The sequence below is a fragment of the Zophobas morio genome, unplaced genomic scaffold, assembly GCF_036711695.1.
Source record: "Zophobas morio isolate AGI-343-1 ecotype UQ-CSIRO unplaced genomic scaffold, CSIRO_AGI_Zmor_V1 ptg000108l, whole genome shotgun sequence".
Classification (NCBI taxonomy): domain Eukaryota; kingdom Metazoa; phylum Arthropoda; class Insecta; order Coleoptera; family Tenebrionidae; genus Zophobas; species Zophobas morio.
In genome coordinates this window covers 2,600,494-2,621,345 of record NW_026972213.1, presented here as the reverse complement: position 1 = coordinate 2,621,345, position 20,852 = coordinate 2,600,494, and the positions used below count along the sequence as shown (strand labels likewise).

The window sequence follows — 20,852 nt, the reverse complement described above, 5'->3', positions numbered from 1 at the left end:
AACCGTTTACACATCGGCCTTTTCATTCACGAGCTTAAGCTGCACTTATTTAGACGGCGTTCATGTTATGAATGCAATATTCGCCCCTTGACGCCGAGAAGAAGCGGATATTATGATAATAAGTCGGGGATTTGCGTAAAAAAACTGCTATTCGTTGCATTATAAGTTGAACGTAAGCGCGAGAAAAGTTGGGAAGGAAACTTATAGCGATAATAAAGTTGAAACTTTTACCTCGGGTTAAAGTTTCAAGAATAGGTACTTAATTTTCGCAGCTAAAAGGTTATTATTGCGATAAGGAAGTTAGCCCGATTCGATTTGTAAAGCGCGGTGGCTCTCGAACATTGCTCCTAATTAGATGTTAGCTAGTAAATACAAGACTCTCGCAGATTTTTTCGCATAACTTAACCGACCGGAATGCTGCTGAAAGTCAGTTCTTATTGCAACAGGAATATCTTGATCCGATCTGAGATTACACCATTATTAATTGGAAGGCTACAACGTGCACCACTGCGAAGCAACTTATTTTAAAAACAAACCATTTGTGAGTTGCTTATTAATAACTGTAACATAACAATTATCGCAGATAGGATAATCAAATTTATGATCAAGAAATAACACGTTCCTAACCAAAGGATCAATCTACTTAACTTTTAAATTTTTATTTAAATAATGCAACCATAAAAAAACGACAAAATATGTAGCATAATTCCGTCAGTGATGGAGTTGGAATCACCACAAATGTGCCCATTAAGTATAACATTAATGATTTGAGGAATATAAAAAGTTTAAAGTTGTGTTAAATTCGTATAACAAAATGAGTTCAAGTTAATTAAGAATGAAAATATCAGTTGATTTTGCAAATATTGCAAAGTCTTGTACCTATAATTTTTATAATTTGCTTCACTCCATGAAGTCTACACTTTATAAAGTCAAAATTTCAGTATACAACAAAATCTGGATATTCATTTTCTATACAAAAGCAAATTAATACAGTGTAACGGTACACAAGAATCGACTGAAAAATATTCCAGGGAAACTTAGAAATTCTTTAGCAACAAAATTAGACTCCGTATTCAATAGAAACCCTCATTTAAATATTTTATATGAATCTTGTGAAGGAATAAACCCCGGTAGTGGTAAATACAGTGCCTTGCGTTGTACAGTAGGACATGCTTCTCTAAGCACACCTAAAATTTCATAGTAATAAACCATTAATTTCGGGGATCGTATGTCTCACAAAATAGTCAATAGACAAACGACAAAGAAAGGAAAAAAAATGAAAAAACCCTGAATTTTACTTTGCCTTTGATTTCGAAAATAAAGCTATAAAATAAAAAGTACCTATCATACATTAAGAATTTTGACCTATTTAGGTATGGAGGCTTGCCGTTTGTGTCCAGATAACACTTTCCAGTAGAAGTAAGATCCAAAACTCCTAAATTTGCATATTCATCAGAACAAGTAATCTTAATAGTTTCAAGAGGTAACACGAGCACTTCTCAGCCTTAAATTTGTCTTCAAGCATTGAACCTTCAATGAAATATATTTCCAGCTAATTTCCGCGTATCTGCCGAATTCAAATTTTGCAAGCTCCCAAATTACCCAAAAAATGCTACCACTAATATGGATCACGTGGACAACTTCTGCATCATTTGGGTTTAGTTTTTCACTTTCTAGACGAATATCAAAAAGAGGAACTACAGGATTTAGGGTTATGATTTTAGGAAGCTTTTCCTTCAATAGTTCTAAAACTTGTTTCCCCAGAAAACTAGCAATTTGGCCTCCTAGTGAGAAACCAGGGATTAAAACGTTTTCAATAGGAACGTCTCGATCTTTAATTAGTTTAACAATGAACTCCCCGAGAATGCCACCTGTAAGTTTTAAAAAATGATACTGAAAAAAAAAAGTGAAGAATTACTACCGACAGGTTTGGTAGAATAAGCAACACAAGATAAATAATTGTGCTTTGAATATTTTGACCAAGGAATTTCGTATTTAGATCGTATTATGGTAATACTCGTCAATAGAATAATGCAATGCAATACAATTCTTACTCGAAATTAGTTTAACAGACTGTTTAAAATGAGAAAATCTTTTCATATTTTCTAAATAATCTCGGAGGTGATTGTTTAGAGCAGCTGATATAAATGGACATTACTTGAGTATTTGAAAATGAGGGAATATATTTACTACCAGCATTGCGAGTGTTATATTTACAAATGTCACTACATTTGATGAAGTCATCAATGTGTCTTTGTATGTAACATACATACTGTGAAATATAAATACCATACATCACATGATCGTTTTCCAGGTTGGAACCGTGTAAGTTGAGTTTCTGGGCTCAACGTTTCGCACACTTTCGTAAGTGGCATCTTCGGGAGCAGGATTAAGAATAAAGCAAAACAGCACGGTAACTCAGTATGTCAACCATGCCAGAGGCGAAACTCTTTTTGAGTTGTTAGTTGTAAGTTAAAGGAAGATTCACAATTTAAATTTATAATGTGACTCTGTCGATCACCATTTTATTCCATTTTCAATTATCAAAAAACTGGATCTACTTTCAGAACAGTAGGTATGTTCTCAAATTGTTGTTGCCAAGCAATCCAAACCGGTTAACTGCAGATATAAGTATAACAATTCAAGAATATTACTAGTTACCAAAAAATTTAATGCATTCTCTATCTAGGACTTGTTATATCGCTAAACTATTTCCAAGCGATTATCTCTAAATTTATGCACGATCACCTGAAAGTGTTAGAATTTCTCAAGTAATACCAATTGTCCTTTGATCGATCCTGTTAATAATATGCTCAAAATATTTATATTTCAATATTTTGATTGAATTTATGATAGTCACCTCAAAATATTAGGAAAATCAAATGATTATTTTGTATTAGTATTTTATCGCCAGCTACTTTGAAATCACTATAGGAACACAAAAAGATATGATGGGTACTCGTATCTATCACAATTTGAAATAAATTAAAAATTGACTTGTTATAAACATACATATTTTTACCTACCGAGCGTAAGCGAAGGAAGTATTGTAATCGAATCCGTCGACCGACTCTCTACTTTTAGGTTTTCTCGACCTTTCATGACCCCTACAGTACGAAGAAATAGGTCTCCCGTTACGGTCTGTTTGTCTGTCGGTCTATTTGTCTGTCCGTCTGTTTACTGTCACGGATTTTTATTAGACAGATAGTCTCTGAAAGTAGTGGGCCGATTGTTGTAAAATTTTGTATTTATATCATGTAGATGATGAAACGCTAACCAACATTTGTCTAATCATCCCCACAAATAATGTGATGACGTCACTTCAAAATTGTACACAGTTAATGGGTTTTAAATTGTATAAAATAACATACTCCTACACATGTAGTATGCATGACTCCGAATTAAGTTTTTACCCGAAACGTTCAGATTTTTGGAAAAAAATCAAAATTATGAAACAACATATTGCAATTTAATTTGGAATTTGCAAAACCGAATGCTTTGAAATTTTGGAGATGTTTTAAAGTTATCGCAGGCATGGTAAATTTTTAGTCAAAATGTATTTGCTCATCCCCCCTAAAAAAATGATGACGTCACCCCAACATTTTGCTGAATAAGTCCTATCTAGAATATACAAAATATGATGAGTCTGTAGTTGTGATTTATCATTCCATTCATATTTTTTGGATTTGTATATACGGGGTGTCTCCAAAAAGTAATGACTGGGTCAATTTATTTTACTGATTAAATCCAGAATTGCAGGCTTTTTAATCAAAATGTATGTTTATAAACCCCAAAAAGTTGGTTACGTCATCTCAAAATTTTGCCGAATATGTCCTTTCGGAAATGTGCAAAATATGATCAGACTATACTTGTAATTTATCATTACATTCATATTTTTTAGATTTGCGTATACAGGATGACTGATTATTATTGATCAAATTAAAAACGATCCACCTCATTTTCTCGAAAATGTGAGAATACGCTCGTCTTTATAACAACAAAATAATGATAAGGTAAGCATTATAATAATAACGTTCAGAATATTTTGTTCAATTGAGGCTTATAAATAAGTTTAGTCATCTGTTTTGACGTGATTCAAGTCAAACAAATGTCTACGTGACATTCTTCCGATGTATAAACATCAACATTTTGCCACTGCACATATTGCTCCCGTTGATAATGTACTATAAATATACTTTTCAATGTCCATACTTGTACAGACACGGTTTATACGGATATGCTTCTGATGCTGGACCATTAGTTAAGGGACCTCTTCTGGCCTAAATGTAACGGAAAATAAAATTTATTTGTTTTTAACTTGGTTACTACAAAAATACGATTTCCTCTTCGACTGACACATATGATCTCGAGATTGTGCAAAAAGCAATACTGGCGACTTCCAAGCGTTCCACTAATTTATCACTTGCAAGCACAACCACCTGCAACAAAAAGCAGCCGACTCAGTTTTGTTTGCAGTATCGTTTTTCATTCTTATTTTGCTTTTTTATCGTTCAAAAAGTATACCGCACACTTTTGAATTTATTGCATTTGCATTCATATTTTTTCGATTTGCTTATACAGGGTGATGCAAAAAAATGACTTTTTGTTAATTTTATTGATTAAATCAAGAACTATAAAACCGAATGCTCTGAAATTTTGCAGACGATTTGAAGTTATTCCAGGCATGCTAAATTTTTAATCGAAATAGATCTCTTTATCCTCCCCAAAAAATTGATGACGTCATGTCGTAATTTCGCCGAAAAAATACTATTTAAATTGCGCAAAATATGATGAGTCTATACTTATTATTAAATATTTCCATGAATAGATTAATTTATTTTATTGATTAAATCAAGAACGGCTCACTCCATTTTTCCCTAAATTTGAGGGGGGAGGGGGAGATATAATACGTTATTATTAGTATTACTGCACCAAACTAAGTTGAAATACGTGTTCTTGCAAAAATGATGATTGACGTCATCACAAAATTTTGTAAAGTAAAGACCTATTTGAAACATACGCGTAGCATGCTTCTTTACATTTACTTTAGGATTACATCTTAATCTTAATATATATAAATCTCGTGTCACAATGTATGTCCTCAATGGACTCCTAAACCACTTAACCGATTATAATAAAATTCGCACACCATGTGCAGTTCGATCCAACTTGAGAGATAGGATAGTTTAAATCTCAAATTATAGTCGCAATTTTAATTTATTGCTAATTATTTGTCTGTTATTATTTGACAGTCACAATTATCTGTTAACTCCAAATGATTCTAACAGATGTCGATACCTTTCGACTGGGTTGAGTAAGTAATCAATAGATGGCGCTGCTATGGTAAATCTACGAACGTGTCATATAAGCTACATTTTAACAGCATAATTACCACGTGTTGTTGACGCTATAAAATTAATTAATTTTATTTTGTAGTGAATGAAATATTGTGTTCAACGTACTTCCCCTTCAAATCTCAATCCAGTGAATTTGTATACCAACATCAACATTTTCGTCTTTGTTCGTAAATAATTTCATTGTACTAAAGGGTTATAGTAGTAGAAAGTCAAATAAGGAGATCACCATATTTTTTTACAAATACCATCTGTGTGAAAAAGCATAGTGGACTCCGTGACTGATGTTCTCTTATTGTTCCTCTTAGATTGTTTACTATAATGTAATATAACAAAAACTTTAGCCACAGCAATGCGTGGCCGGGTCAGCTAGTATTTACATATGTTTATTTCAACTTCTAGGGGTTCTCAAAAAATATAAAATCCGCAAAACCAAATTTTATAATATATTAAACAACTTTCGACCAGTTTTTTAATAAAATAATAGAAATATAAACGATAAAATTGGTTTGTTTTTTTTTTCTCACCCCTTAAATACAATACAACATTTTTAGCTTACACTCGGGAAGTAAGATTGCTCCAAAACAAAAATACAGTTTAGCTATGAATAAAATAACTTTATGAAAATAAAAAAAATCAAAAGTTACAGAAATTCACAAATTGTTCCAGAATCTTCTAGTGTGTTTTAAGCAGAATCATGAATTTTTACTTCCCGAGCGTAAATTAAGAAAGTGTTTTGTTATAGGGTACATCGGGCAAATGGCTACTTTTATGTTGTTTGTTTCTCTAATCATCTTCACTAACAATTTCATGAATGTTTTTTAGTAAAGTCCATTTAAATTTTATAAAATAACATACTTCTGTACTTGTGGTTTATGAATTTACCTTCATTTTATTTGTTGTTCTAAAATTTTTTATTGATTCTCATGGCGTTCACATTTACAATTACAGCTAATATTATATCGGGGAGCTAACGCGATGCAAATTTTTATTTCTTTTGATTCAAACAGTCTGTTTTATTTTTTGCTCTCATTCTTGATTTTTATTAATAAATAAATAGGTATACAGAATTACATAGATACATAAAAACTTAATTAGAAAAATGCAGTTGTCCCATATTTTTAGTAGAGGGCACGTGCTCTTGTGCTCTATACTTGACACAACGTTGTTTTACACTATACCGGTGCTATGTGGTAATCTACTATTTGTAATAATTTAGAAAGCAAATTTTATCTTTCAAACTGCGCCCGATCATATTGCATATTCATATATCTAAAGCCTTCAAAATTTTTATACTTGACACGTGTGCTACAATATAAAAAATAAACAATACACGATAATTTTCCACTCACCTACGGTAGTCATACCCCCAGATTTACAAGAATAGGAAGAAACATTTTCGAAAATCCATAAAACTAGATTTTACGAATTTTATTTTTTTTATATGTATTAACCTCTATAAGTTAAAATAAAGATTTGCGTGTAGTAAAGTGAAGGTAGGTAAGCTATTTGCATGTTTCAACACAAATTTTCAGTTATAAAATTTTGTGATAACGTCATCAACATTCTAGCAAGAACACATATATCAATTTGGATAGGTGGGGTGTAATACCTACAAGTACTGCATTCTCAAATTTTCTGGAAAATTGAGTGAACCATTCTTAATGTAATAAATAAAATAAATTGCCTCATTCATTAATCTTTTTGAGCCATTCTGTATGAACAATTCTACAATTCTGTATAAAGTGTCACTCACAGTAACCATAAACATCGACATATCAAAGAAATCAGTGGATTGCTAACAGTTTCTGTGCTATCGAGAACTGATTATTCTAACAAACCATTAAATCGGAACAGGAAGCGGACGGTCATAATTTACGATTGTTTCTACTTGTTTGATAACTTGGCTAATTATTTGAGTACAAGCAAATATTTCTTAGTATTTTGTAATTGAAGGAAAAAAAGTTATTCACACCCTCTGAAGTCCAACAAATTCAACTTCTTCAAAAAATTATAAAATTAAAATAATCCTTATAATTTAAAGCAGACATATGGTTGGACTAGTAAAGTACAGGTAAACCAGTCACAGTGTAATCATAAAAATTTTATATAACACAGATAGAATCCCGGACCGTCCAGATCAAAGCTACTGCGATTGCCCCCGAGCCATAGCCATGTTTCGAATTGTTGATATTATGTATTTAAAGGTCAGCTTTACTACGAGAAATATACAATAATAAAGCTATAATAATAACAAACAAAATCACGGCAAATTCATAAACCACCAGTACAGGAGTATGTTATTTTATAAAATTTATATGGCATGCACTAAGCAAACATGAAGACTTACGCTCAGAAAGTAAAATTAATTAAAAACAAGACAACATAAGACGTAAACTAACAAAACTTGTTGACGAAAATAGGTGAACACATAATAGTGAACGGAAATAAGAAAAGTGAAAAAAGAAAAGAAGAAAACGTGCCTACACATCCTTAAGAAAACTGACAATTCCAAGCCCTACAACTGTGGACTAAAACTGCTTGTTTAAAACTGGAGCACGGGGCACATTACACTAAACAAATAAGGCAAATAAGTGAAGTGTGAAGAACTCACTGTGGTCGCAGAGGGAGTGGCGGTGGATAGACAACAGGTAATATCATCGAGTAGGAGTACGAATTATGGATGGAAATCGAGATAAGGAGGAATAAGGCAGTGTGAAATGAATTAAAACTTGGAAAGTGACAAGCACTAAATAAAAACCTTACATGAAAAAGAAATTTATTACAATTCAGTTGTTTCATACTCAACATCTTGTGTAGTAATCTCGAGCTTTTATCAAAATACGGGACATACAAATGTAAAGTGCATTAGCAGACTCATCGAGTGATCGAACATAATATTGAAAATACCAGCAGACTGTAATCTCTCCTCGCGTGATCTCAGACCTTTAAAAGAAACCCTAGCCAACAAAAAAGAGCAAAAAATGGTTCGCCTTCTTCATAATATCAACGTTTTACGAGAGAAATCTGAATAATTGGGTAATTACCATGAAAAGCCTTCCCACGGCCAGCGATTTAAATAAATATCGGGACTATAGCAAGGTTAGGCAAATCCTCCCCATTATCACTAAATAAACATCCTAAATGAATACTAGTGCTTTAGTAAGTTGAATTCAAAGAGGACAAGTTGTATTAAAACCTTATACACATAGGCGTGCCGAGAAAGGTAAGACAGGTACCGTCAAAGCAACTTCAAACATTCTTCGCGCAAGAAAGAGAAGACTGCATGGGATGGGACGACTTATCGTGATGATGATACAATCGGTATTACTTAGGACTAATTCAACACATTCATAGTTTCTGATCCCGGGATTTAATACTTTTATCCCGCGAACTGGAATAGCTACTAAAGATAGAATTTTACTCTTGTATAAAATAAAACTATACTATAACATGGTATTCTTTCCATTAATGTGTTCCCAGTTTGAAAGCAAGTCTATACCATAAGCGACTTAATAAAGTTTTTGTAATATCGAACTTATATCAAATAAAATAAAAAATATTTCGGTTTCAAGAAGAGATGTCTTACATGAAACATCTACACTTTTTAATAGATCGATAAATATAGAATAAGTAATTGGTTTTACGATATGAACAAAATTAATCGATAATACAGCAATAACATCGCTGCAAGTTAAGATAAACAACGTCAACCCGACGTTTAATATCCAGCGAAAAAACGTTTGTGAAATATAAGTAAAAAAGTATTCGAAGTGTGAAATTGCAACTTCTGTCAGCTGTGCTTGACATTTCACGACGTAGCTTTAGCTATTTCCAAATAAGCTTCATTGTATACGTGTTTTCTTGACCAAGGCGATTTGTTGTGTTCACAACATCAGATTTTTGGGTAATTATTATTTGTGTTAATGTAAATAACAGCAGTAAATAATCCAGAAGTCAGTAGTAAATATTTACTTTTATCAGAACAACCGGAAAACGTGATTTTAAAAAATACGAAAATTTGAAAAATGAGTGACAAAGATACATACTAACTACTTCAGAAAATTATTTCCATGACTATTAATTTTTTCCGTACGACCGAACCAAAGTCATGTATTTTGTTTTTTAATTAATACACTAACTGGTGTGATCCGACATTCTGTCCAAACTAGAATTTCTTGATTGGTCAGTTTTACAGTGAGTATTGTCACCATTAGTGTAAACTGATAAATCTATTAGTCAAAAACACCGTGGCCAGAAACGGGAACTTGTACCCACCGCTAAGCGGCAATCTCTGTGTAAATAATTAGTAACGGTATTAATAAATAAACTTCAATTTATAAATTAATTATAGACAAGTTTTAGCAAATCAGTCGGTAGCCCGCTGAGTCTAATCCAAGCCTCGAGTGTGATTAATAACAGAAGCTGATAAAAACTAGTAAATCTTGGTTCCTGACTACTATCACTGTTATGTTGAATTAACATAACGTCGTCGGTGGATGCAACATATGCACAACGTAGTTTACAACAGAATTCATTCGTTACCCGGTAGCTCGGCGTTTTTCCACTCGACAAACGTCCTTTCCTATTTATTAGACAATAATGTCTAGTCGTGATGTATTAAGCCGTGCCATTAAAACCATTAGCAGGCGGAACGGCAAAGAATCCAAGAAACATTCTTGCAGGAACCAGACCGATGGGTAGAGATGGGATGATGTGGTGTCTTGAAAACGCCCCGCTCTTACCTTGAGTAATTACCGAGGTGATTACCCCATCTGAGAGCTTCTTCACCGCAATTACCTTATTACGAACCGGTTGTTGCTAGGATTGCATGTGCTATATCGAAACGGGTTTTTTTCTCTTTTCGAAGGATTTAATTGTGGACGATTCTGAGGAAGAACGAAAATTCGCAGACTGAGAAAGAGATGAAAACGTCGACACTGTAAATTCCGGCTCTAGAGAGCTCGAGTTAAAATAATGACTATTCTATGCATTGAGTTCCCCACAATGCCTTTCTGACGAGAAAATATAGTGCACACTGGAGCACCGCTCTGTATCAGTTTCCTTTAGAGTCATGTTCTCAATGCAATCTACCGTCTTTGCATTTAAACAGGAATGGGGCGACTTCTGTACGAGAGTTACATCGAGACATTTAGTTTCCCTTTAATTTATTTTAACAGACGTTTCGTTCGGTGTTAGTCGGACGATTTTCTCTATTGGAAAGACAAATTAACACTTCGATTTTCTACACCAACATACACATTTTAACTAAAAAATGTAGACGTTCCTTAAACTTATTCTATTAACATATCTAAAATCAAAGAAATAACAAAAAATTTTATAATACAAAGTCACTTCAAATATGATAATAATGGTATATTTGTGTTATGTGCATAAATATTTATATTTACCTATGTCATTCAAAAGGTCCTGGTGCAAACACTCCATTTTTTATTAAATATCAAAAATCAAAACAAACGTAATCTTTATTATCCAACTTCAGCTAACGAAGTATTGTAATAGGGTCCATTCGACGAACGGCTGTTTTCATGTTTTTTCTTTGTTTCGTGACCCCTCGAGTACGAAAAATTCGGTCTCCCGTTTCCGTCTATGTGTCGTCTGTCTGTCGTCCGTCGTTTGTCTGTCTGGGTCGATTTTTATTAGACAGATAACCTCCGAAACTACTAGATCGATTGTTATTCAAATTAGATATTGTTTGATTTTTTTTTGTCATTATAAATTGTTGGAAGACTTTTAGCCACCGTGATATGATTACCTTTTCATGCAAAAATATTACAATAAACTATATCAAAATTACTTAAATCAGTTTTATAATGAAAACCAAGACGAAAAATTATCTTTTTCTAAGGCACACGTTTAAAGACAGTTCTACAATAACACTAGACGTACTAATATTTATTATGTTTAATATGACTACTATTTTCTTTAGTTAAACTGCCTCCTTCCACACCCTCCCTCTAGTTTTTGCCGTCCGTGAATCCGGACTTGAAATGAAATCGTACGATTGCGGTCTCGAGGGAACAAAGGAGTTACCAAAGGTAGGGTGTTGGATTGAACAGCTCAATCGTACTTTAAACTGTTTAAAGCTCGAATGCAGCTTGAATCGGGGTTGGCATGCGTCGGGATAGAAACATTAAGGCACCTACATTGTAAAAGCCCTCGTCCTAATCCCTCCTGATCCTGATCCATTTCTCCACCTTATTCTTGTCGTGCAGACAACGACCGTCTGCAAAAATTCCCCCTCGACGTGGAATTTATTTTATAATTATCGAGAAAAAAATCTCCTGCATTTTAGGGGTTGTGTTTTAGGACCTCTTCGACAAAGAAATCAGTTCCAAGTTAGTGCCTAAATATGGGAGCTATATAAACGTTTTAGTGCGGTCATAAATTTGAGCGCAACCGAGTATGGACGTGTCCGTGTGAGAGGGTGAAAGAATAGCGAAATGTCTTTGAACGGGATGACGAATGGAAAAGTTCGTTTCACCCCTCGAACGCATAAAACTTTTAAGCACGTTCTTTGGGGACCGTTTATCCGTTTCCCAACTTATTATATTTTTTCCTGATAGCAGGGCGACCTATGAACTTTGAACCGCCCTTCAGCCTAGACGAGATACGTTAAAGTGGCGGTTGCCTTTGATTAGGGACTCTTTAACATGTGCTGTTTTGGGATAAAATGCCCCACTTAAAGGATAAGTACGTCAAAGAAAATCAAAATTTCCCGACGTCTATTTTCCTATAGGATCTCATCCATTTCTTCTAACATAATAACACGCATCGGTACGAGGACAGAATTTTATGGTCATTTATAATAATAATTTAGTTACGACGTGTTTCCAGAATATAAGAGAAGTGGAGATAAAAGGTAACAATAAGAAGAAAAGCTTGGATGATTTCAAAAATAAGGATATTTAAAACTGGCTAAAACATAATTTAATTTTTACATTTTTTTAATTTCGAATTTTTCCTGAAAAACTGCAAGTATATCAAACTCAATTTAGAATGTACGTCCACTGTCTTAATTAAAAAATTATGATCGGTTTAAAACCAGCGATAATTATTGTGGGTCTCTTTCCTATATTGAATTATTGATGAAAATTTCGAAGTTTTTCATCTTACACAAATGTATTCATATGGCAAGTTCAATATAACACAAGAGAAATAAACTGACGGTAATAACATCAAAATCACACGTTCATATTCAGTCCATGATGAAGAAATTCTTTCGAAATCGGTTAACAGTGCAGCAATTATTCAGTGTACTTTACTTCTCCAGTCATCGGAAAATTCTAAGCTGGAAAGATGCAACTTAATTTTTAATTCAAAAGTATTAATAACATTTGTGAAAAAAATTGTCGAAGTTTATTTCGACAAAACTTCTCTCGCTTCTGAAGTACAAGTCCAAATTGCAAGGGATTGTGCAAATTGTACCAGTACAGACAATGTAAAATATATTTAAAGCAGATAACTAACGGGGGAAAGTGGCCTCTCAGCAGTAATGACAAGCTTTAATTTCAAGTGCTTGTTTGTACATCGAAAGATTGTCACGTAGAAATTTGTTTGATTTTAATGAGTTTGTCGCCTTAGAACAGGGGGTTAAATATATTAAGCCAGAACAGAATGTTCTGAATATCCTTATTATTATTATAAATTTTATTAAATAAAGATGTGCGTATTCTCACCGTTTCGAGAAAGTGGGGTGATTTGTTTCCAACGTTAAATAAAAATTCTCCTGAGTTACTAGATTCAGGTTTTACAGCCCTTCATCAGACTCACTCCTCACAATTTCTCTACGGACAAGCAAAGTTTTTTCGTAAACACTCACAAGTGAAAATTCCGTTAGTTTCATGAACAATTTAAAACTTTTCTTAGGAAAATTTTTTATAATATACAAATCCCCTAAACATTTTGACGTAAATGATGTTTCTTTGTCGCTTAATTTAGCTTACGACTTTAGCTAGACATTCTGTCTGAAAGACTGCTGATACTCTTACAAACTGCAGTTAACGTTTACAACTTCCTTAGTTCCTGCTACTTCCACATCTTTTGCAACGAAAACAGGACTCTATTTCACACTTCTAAAGTAAAGCAAACTACCAATACGTCACTTCATAAGTGGCCTTTTTGTCAAAATCTTGGAACGAAACTTCCCTAACTCACCGACTTTTAAAACTACAAAAATACTCACATTTCTTGCAATTACTGTCGGATTTTCCTTCCAACTAGTGTTTTTAATCCTCAGATTTATAGCCCAGTACATCTCGTCCTGCTAGCGGGAATAAAACGAGAGCTGTGATTAAAACTCGCAATAAATTCCAGCCGATTATCGTTTTTCCCTGCACCGTCAGCTAGTTGGTTCCATATTGAAAAACCTCAATTCATTTTAAACGAAAAACTAAATATATAAATAAAGAGGGGCGAACTCTATTTTCTTCCCCACAGACGCTTAATATGCAAATAGTCTATATTTCCCTAATAAAACAGCAGTATTTTCCAATATTGGAACGATTCCGCTGAACGAACATGACACTTTCGATGCTATTTTCATTCTCCAAGTTATGATGACCCCTGCCTATTTCATTCTTAAACGAAACATATGTGCAACGCAGCATAATAAAAGCATTTCGTTTTATTTATAGTGGCTTTGTAGACTAATGGTGTGCGTTTCGTTGTAACGAAGGTGTGTATGGTTGCTTTAAACTAATCAAATTTGCCTGAATTTATATCATTTAGATTTGTTTCAACTGCCAAGGTGCCTACGTTCGAGGATACTTTTGACAGCTGCTGGAAATGATATTTTTCTCTCAAACACTGAGTAATGATTTGATAAATCTATAGACTTCATTCGCGTTCCATGATGGATGAATTCACATTAATCGTCAGGTTTGCATATGCAGCTTTTGTAATTTACTACATAATAGTATCAATTAAAGTTATTATAGAGTGCTATGTATGCCACTTTAAATTAAAGACTAGAGAAAAACACAGCAATCACGTGAGAACACGAATTTTCAGTTGTCATGTTAGGCGTGATGCCAGTTTAATGTTTAAGTAGATGATGATACCTCACGACTTGTTTTTTTTTCTTCAATAATTGACGAAGCTATAATTTTTATGTTTGCAAAGTGTTGAAACAGTCCGTTATAAATTGCACATCAACACGTTTTGCGATTTTATTTTCACATGTTTATTGACCACGTGCATATGTGATATCTTTTGTCTAAAATTTGCAAAATTAAAGCAAGTTTTTACACAAACATAAACTTTATGTTAATAAATCACTGCAACAAATTTGAGTGGACGGTGTGAAAAAAGTAGGGTGGTAATGCTGTAATGGTTTTAAATACTGTAACAGTTGCAAAATCAGGCTTTTTTAATGGAAATATCAAATTTTATTTGACACCTTGTTCAATTTTTATTTTGTTAAGTTTAATAATAACTAACGAACATCTGGACGAAGAGACAAAGGCATTTATCAGAAGTGTGCCGCAAGCACCATAGGATAATACACCTACATATGTTCCAAGAACTAAAGGTAATAATTACCCAATAGAAATTAAAGAACTTATATCTAAAAAAACTCAGAAGAATTTGATATCACACAACGGCTCCAAATGATAAAACTACCCGATGTAGATATTTACAAAATATATATCTAAATAAAATAAAAATTTTAACACAAATTTCGAAGAACCCGTGTTATTAAACTCACCTATATAATTAAACATCTCAGATTTAGGACATGACATGACCAAAACCACAAGCCTGGAAAACCATCAACGAGGTTACGTTTTATAGACTAATTTCAGCATTACCATTAATTCGAAACTGTTCGAAGGTTACTGAAGAAGCTGAAGTCCATTACGGAATGCATCAATTTGACTTTAGAGAAAACGACTCAACTGTAGACCAAATCTAGGAATAATAAATGAAAAATTATTTGAAGAAAGAAATCTGTTATGCCATTTTCCTCCACGTAAGGCGAGCTTTTGGTAAAGTGTCACGAATTACTTCAATATAAGCTGAATAAACTATTGCTGAGAAAATATGTCAGGAACAGCAGGAATCATACATCTCAGATAGAGGTTTAGAACCAAGCAGGTAGACGCTTATAACAAATTAAAAGAAGTCAAGGCAGGAGTACCGAAGGCAGTATATAAAGATCATCAGTCCCATTTGTTATATATTACATCTGAATTACCGAATGACACGATACGATAGTCACTTTTACTGATGATACTACCATTCTGGTTGTACACAAAGAGCATCAAGAGGGAACAAGAAATTTGCAGACATTTATTAATCGAATTAATGAGTGGACCAAAGATTGAAGAATTAAGGAATATCTGTTCACAACGACTCTACAAATATAAAGAAACAATAGCAATACATTTGGGTATTTCATTGGACGCAAAACTACGTGGGAAGGTACACGTAAAAAACCACAATGTTACAAAATGAAATAATGTAGCATTTTTTTAAATTCAACAGCAACCAGTCGCAAAAGTTGCGCGTCCTGAATACAACTAATGACTTTAAATAGCTTCAAGTCATTAGTATAAAGCAAATAGTTCGAGTGTTGCAAACAGCTAATTAGGTCATTTATAAACAGTAGGAATAGAATAGGTCCACAATGTGTACCTTGAGGTACACCTGAGTGGACTGAAAAAGAGCAGAGACAAAGTTGCTAATAGGGACCTGTTGACTTTTATTCAATAGGAAAGACGATAACCATTTAACCGTGTCATTTTTAAAGCCTAATTTATGTAACTTTGATATTAGAAATCTATGACTAACACGATCAAAAACCTTGCAAAATCCTCATACACGGAATCTACTTGATAACGCTTAGCAACTACTTCGTTCAGTATAGACCTGTATTCGAGAAGATTCGATAACGTTGATCTTTTATTACAAAAACCGTGTTGTTAGCTGATATAATTGAGGAGAATATCCATGGGAGCTGCTTAGTTACAATAAAATCTAGTAATTTAGGAATCCGAGACTGATTGCAAACGCCTCTATAGTTATCAACCATATTATTTTCTCCAGATTTAAAAATTGGTATGTAACTATTCTTCCACAACTCAGGAAAAACGCCTTCTAGTAACGAAGTTTTAAATAAAGTCAACAGTATCTGCAGTTTTTCAACACTATGTTTGGAACACCGTCTGGACCAGAGTTATACGTTGATTTCAAATTAGAAATGGCATCAAATATACTATCCTCAAACATATTTGGCGTTTATGACTTCACACCAATTTGACTCCCATTATAATTCAATAGGCCGTCACAACCGGATGTCTTAAACCAGGGACGGTCGAGACGCGAAGGACTGGACTCAGAGTAATTTTGTTTGTTAAAATTTTCAAATTTCAAAATTTCCTTACAGAACATGATTTATACTTTGAAGAAAATTACACAAAGACACAATTATTAGAAGTGTTACATACTCGAAAATTTGAGAAACAATATAAAATAGATGCTATGGCGCGAGATCGTGGATTTAGGGTGATTAGACTTCCGCCGTACCATTGTATATTTAACCCCATCGAACTAATCTGGTCGCAAATGAAAAATAATATAAGAAGGAATAATACGGCACCAAAATTTAGTAGTGCAACAATTGACATAATTAGGGAAAAAGCTTCCAAAATAACTGCCAAAATGTGGGCCAATTGTGTACGACATTCCACAAAAGAAGAAGACCAGTACAGGGCACGGTTGATAACACCGTTAATTATTAATTTAGAAGAGTCGAGTGATGATGACAGTGACTATTTCGATCAATAAATAAGCAGTAGTAGTTAATAAGTAAATAGTTGTGCTGTAATAAAAAATGATTGAGTACAAAGTTACTTTGTTTTTACTTAAAATAAAAAACTCGAAAGGCGCAGTTGTCGGTAAATGCAAAACTCAGTCCTGCCCTGTGCTTTTACCAGAAAAGGTCTTTTCAGGTAGGTATCGGTGAGCGGGTTTAAGACATCCGGTTGTGACGGCCTATTGAATTATAATGGGAGTCAAATTGGTGTGAAGTCATAAACGCCAAATATGTTTGAGGATAGTATACATCAGAAACCTCCACTCACAAACCAACATCATTCACCTGACCCAAACAATCAGAGTCACAAACAAATGTTCTGCCATCATCAATTGTATAAACAGAAGAAAAATAATATTTAGCAAAAAGATTACATATTTCGTTTCCACTTTTAGCATACTGCATGTCTAGCTTCACTTCCATTGGGATATTGATGTGATTAGTATTTCTATTCTTATAGCGAACAAATTTCCAAAAAAAAATGGATTGTTTAAAATGCTCCAATCGACATCAGAAATATAACAAGATAATAACTGTCTGGTCAGCTCTTTAAATCGAGCCCTTAGAAATTTCAAAAATAAATATTCCTCATGCTTTTCAGTTAGCTTATAGTTCATATGAGATGCTCTTTTTCTCCTACAGAGGACTTTGAATTCACTACTGAACTATCTAGGGTAACTAAATCTCCTGTATGTCCTAAATGTGCTGGTCCTCATCAACTTAAAGAATGCGAGTCAGATTTTTACTTCCCGAGCGTAAGCAAAGGAAGTATTGTAATCGAGACCGTCGGTCGACTCTCTACTTTTACGTTTTCTCGATCTTTCATGACCCCTAGAAGACGAAGAAATAGGTCTCCCATTTCCGTCTGTCTGTCCGTCTGTCCGTCTGTCCGTCTGTCTGCCGTCCCCGATTTTTATTAGACGGATAATCTCCGAAAGTACTGGACCGATTGTTGTGAAATTTTGTACTTATATTAGGAATATCATGTAGATGGTAAAACGCTTACCAAAATTTGTCTAATCATCCCCACCACTAATACGATGACATCACTTCAAAATTGTACATAGTAAATGTGTTTTAAATTGTATAAAATAACATAGTCCTACACATGTAGTTTACGACTCCGAATTGAGTTTTTACCCGAAACGTCCAGATTTTTGGAAAAAAAAATCAAAATCATAAAACAACATTTTGCAATTTACTTTTGAATCTGCTACCCCGAATGTTTTGAAATGCTGCAGATGTTTTAAGGCTATTAAGAGCATCATAAATCTTTAGTCAAAATATATTTGGTTATACCCTCCAAAAACTTGATGACGTCAGCTCAAAAGTTTGCCGAATAAATCCTATCTAAAATGTACAAAATATGATGAGTCTGTACTTGTGATCTATTACCCCATTCATATTTTTTGGATTTGCCTATACAGGGTGACTCAAAAAAATTAATGAATGCGTAAAGTTATTTTACTGATTTACTCAGGAACTACAAAATGAAACGCTTTGAAATCTTGCAGATGTTTTAAGGTTATAAAAAGCGTAATAAATGTTTAGTCAAAATATATTTGCTTATCCCCTCCAAAAACTTGATGACATCAGCTCAAAAGTTTGCCGAATAAATCCGGTCTAAAATCTACAAAATATGATGAGTCTGTACTTGTGATCTATCACCCCATTCATATTTTTTGGATTTGCATACACAGGGTGACCCAAAAAAAATTAATGAATGGGTAAATTTATTTAACTGATTTACTCAGGAACTACAAAACTGAATGCTTTGAAATTTTGAAGATGTTTTAAAATTATCATAAGCATGGTAAATTTTTGATCAAAATGTATTTGGTCGTCCCCCTAAAAACTTGATGACGTCACCACAAAATTTTGCTGAATAAATCCTATCTAAAATGAACAAAATATGGTGATTCTCTTGTTGTGATTTATCATTCCATTCAAATTTTTTCGATTTGCATATACAGGGTGGGCCAAAAAAATTAATGAATGCGTGAATTTATTTTATTGAGTTAATCAGGAACTACAAAACCGCATGCTCTGAAATCTTGCAGATGTTTTAAGGTTATAAAAAGCATAATAAAGGTTTAGTCAAAATATATTTGCTTATCCCCTCCAAAAAATTGATGACGTCAGCTCGAAAATGTGCCGAATAAATCCTATCTAAACCGTACAAAATGTGATGAGTCTGTACTTGTGATTTATCACTCCATTCATACTTTTTGGATTTGCATATACAGGGTGACTCAAAAAAATTAATGAATGCGTAAATTTATCTTATTGATTTACGCAGGAACTACAAAACCGAATGCTTTGAAATTTACTGCGAAAAGAAAACATAATAGGCATGCAGTCGTCACGTTTCCAACAGCGAGGGAAGTACTGTCTAAACTCTTTAGACCAATTTTTTGAAGTGCACTCACTGTAATTCTCTTAAAGAAAAGAATCCTGACCATTGTGATAACCACGCGTCGTATGATATCAATAAATGTCCTGTGTTTCAAAATACATACCTTCTCAGTGTCTTAGTAATAATTATATTATTTTTTTTCAATTTCCTTTTGTCTTTATCTTTTTTGTATGATCATCAATTAATTATCATTGGAGATTTTAATTGTCCAAATTTAGTGCAGTCAACTTTAAATACAATACCATTGTCAACTTTGTATCAATGCATTAAAAGTTTTGTCTCTTTTTATGATTTGAGGCAGAGTAACAATGTATTAAATAGCAATAATCGACTTTTGGATCTTATTTTTATCAATAATGACACTCAATGTATTATTGTACGTCTCTGTGATGATCCTTTATTACCTGAAGACGGTCATCACCCCGCTCTCGAAATGGATATAAAAATGCACATGTTTGAGCGCAAGAAATTTCCAACCTCAATTGAGTCCGATTATAACTTCAGAAAATGAAATTTTTGTATTTTGTATGACACACTTTGTTAGTAGACTGGTCATTTCTCTACAGTCATACCAATGTTGACGATGTTATTTCTAGTTTCTACCAGGTATTAGATGAAATTTTTCAAGCTTATGTTCCAAAGAAAAAAAATGTTTCAGGTAATTATCCCGTTTGGTTTAACGGCAATGTCATTAGGGCATCGAAACAAAAAATTTCTGCTTGGAAAAAGTACAACAAAACTAAATCTCCATATGATTATTCCACATTTAAAACTCTGAAGACACAGTTAAAATATATAATTAAGGAAGCTTACAAGTTGTACATGCAACAAATGAATCATTGTGTTAGAACCGATCCTAAAAGGTTCTGGGCATTTGTAAATGCAAAAAGTCAGATCCTATTCCATCTAAAATGGTATACAACGATTTAAATCTAACCAACCCCAGTGATATAGTTAATTCCTTTGCCGATCACTTTGCTCAAACATTTATTAACAGGAATCCATCAGTTAAGTTGTTACAGCTTAAATAAAAACTTATTAAATATTAGGAGCATTAGTGAGGAATGTGTGTGCAAAGCTATCAAAAAATTGAAACCTAAAATGACCAATGGGCCCGACCAAATACCGGCTTTTGTGGTAAGAGATTGTGCAAATGTGTTTACTGATCCGTTGACTATTCTTTTTAATCTTATTCTTCAGACATGTGCTTTTCCTAAAAAATGGAAAATCTCTCGAATCTGTC

At 33.4% G+C, this 20,852-nt stretch overlaps 1 protein-coding gene and 1 long non-coding RNA gene across 3 annotated transcripts in view; one reads left to right on the top strand and one right to left on the bottom strand.

The window, feature by feature from the left end:
• Positions 1-20,852, bottom strand: part of LOC135144785 (protein prickle-like) — an 889,236-nt gene that overhangs the window by 574,440 nt on the left and 293,944 nt on the right. The window lies entirely within an intron of this gene.
• The window catches only part of LOC135144794 (uncharacterized), a 117,225-nt gene continuing 113,079 nt past the window's right edge, over positions 16,707-20,852 (top strand). The window contains exon 1 of the long non-coding RNA XR_010283233.1: positions 16,707-16,883. This is a non-coding gene — a long non-coding RNA (uncharacterized LOC135144794). The remainder of the gene's footprint in view (positions 16,884-20,852) is intronic.